We start from the raw sequence: 1,813 nt of genomic DNA on the forward strand, positions 1-1,813 counted from the left end.
CCCCGCCTGCGGCACTGCACGTGTGGCCCCGCTTTGAATGTGTATGTGGCACTGGGCCCTCAGGCGGCCGGGCCACTGGCCCACTCCTATAATCCCAGCCACTCCGGAGGCTGAGGCGGGAGGATCTCAAGTTCAGACTGGCATGAACGACATGGAGAGACCATGTCTCAAAAAGTTCAAAGGTCTGGGGGTGTCGCCTAGGGGTAGAACGCTTGTAGAGCATGGTCAGGCCCTGGTTCCACCCTCAATACTGCACAAAAATAAAATGAAAAAGTGAAATAAACCAGGCAGTGCCAGGCTGAAAGTCAGGCCTTATGAGGCGTGAGGTGCCCCAACAGAGAAGCCGTGGACCAGCCGCTGAGACATCTTGGGGGGCCAAGATGGGGTGACTTTGGGTCTGTCCCCTTCCAGCCACTGCCCTAGCCCTGCTGTCCCCTGGTCAGCCCCGGAGCCTCACACAGTGCCTGTTTTCATGTGTGTGTGTGCATGTATGCACATACGGTGTGGGGATGGAGTTCAGGGCCCTCACACTGAACTGCACCACAGCCCTTTTCCAGTTTTTGTGTTGACACAGGGTCTCACTAAGATGCTAAATTGCCTGGGCTGGGGTAGAACCTGTGATCCTCCTGCCTCAGCCTCCTGAGTGCTGGGATTACAGGCCTGCACCACCACATCCAACTTGCCCCCCCCTTTTCAATGGTATAATAAGCCAGGCATGGTGGCACATGCCAGTAATCCCAGCACTCAGGAGGCTGAGGCAGGAGGATCGCTGAGATTTTGAGGCCAGCCTGGGCTACACAGTGAGCTCAAGATCAGCCTGAAGTACAGAGTGAGACCATCTCTCAAAAAACAAACTAAACTAAGTCTTATAATGAAAAAAATTTTTTTTGTCATCCTGGGAATTGAACCCAGGGCTTTTACCCTGAGCTACATCCCCAGCCCTTTCTTATTCTGAGGCAAGGTCTTACCAAGTCTCTACGTTGTCCAGGCTGGGTTTGAACTTTGATCTTCTTGCTTCAGTTTTCCAAGGAGTGGGCCGGCTTTTTCTTGACTTTAAAAAAAAAGAATTTTTTTTCAGTACCGAGGGTGAAACCCAGGGCATTCACACCGAGAGATGTCCCCAGCCCTTTCTTATTTTCAGACAGGGCCTCAATATGTTTCGGAATTGCCTAGGCTTAGCTGAGCGTGGTGGTACATGCCTGGGATCCCAGCACTCAGGAGGCTGAGGCAGGAGGATTACTGCAAGTTCCAGGTCTGCCTGTGCTACACAGTGAGTTCAAGGCCAGCCTGAACTGTATAACAAGACCCCATCTTTAAATAAAATAAAGTAAATTTCCCAGCTGGGCTTGAACTTTCAGTCCTCCTGCCTCAGCCTACTAGTGCTGGGATCACAGGCCTGTGCCACTGTGCTGGGCAATTCCTCCTTACTCACTGTGGCCCGGCCCGGCCAAAACTACACCTACAAAACTTGCTGGGAGCTCCCACCTCGCACCGTTGGGCTGAGGGCTGCCCCGTGCCCGGCACCCTGCTGGGGACTTGGAGACCAGGCGTGGCTGTGGCCACAGGGAGGCCAGTGTGCAAGAAGGGAGGGAGAAGGAAGGGGTGGGACGGAGCCTGAGCCAGGAATGTCTTGGCCAAGGGAGGGCGTGGGTCTAGGAAAGGACAGCACTGGGGAGCCACGAAGAGCAGGGGAGGATACAGGTGACTGGGTGCCTCTCGGCCTTGGCATAGCCCTGAGGACCTTCGGCCCCGCACCCCGTGACTAGCTCCCTGTGTCCCCACAGGTCAGCTGGGGATCCCCGCCGCTGCGCCA

The 1,813-nt window shown here is 55.2% G+C and overlaps 1 long non-coding RNA gene across 1 annotated transcript in view; it reads right to left on the reverse strand.

Moving 5' to 3' along the window:
* LOC117284417 overlaps positions 1 to 1,700 on the reverse strand; it is a 3,058-nt gene extending 1,358 nt beyond the window's left edge. The window contains exons 1-2 of the long non-coding RNA XR_004515492.1: positions 1,486 to 1,700; positions 969 to 1,051 (exon numbers count right to left, since the gene is read on the reverse strand). This is a non-coding gene — a long non-coding RNA (uncharacterized LOC117284417). The remainder of the gene's footprint in view (positions 1 to 968; positions 1,052 to 1,485) is intronic.
* Between the last annotated feature and the right edge of the window lie 113 nt (positions 1,701 to 1,813).

The sequence above is a fragment of the Fukomys damarensis genome, unplaced genomic scaffold (assembly GCF_012274545.1).
Source record: "Fukomys damarensis isolate Sample0158 unplaced genomic scaffold, DMR_v1.0_HiC HiC_scaffold_37, whole genome shotgun sequence".
NCBI classification, from domain to species: domain Eukaryota; kingdom Metazoa; phylum Chordata; class Mammalia; order Rodentia; family Bathyergidae; genus Fukomys; species Fukomys damarensis.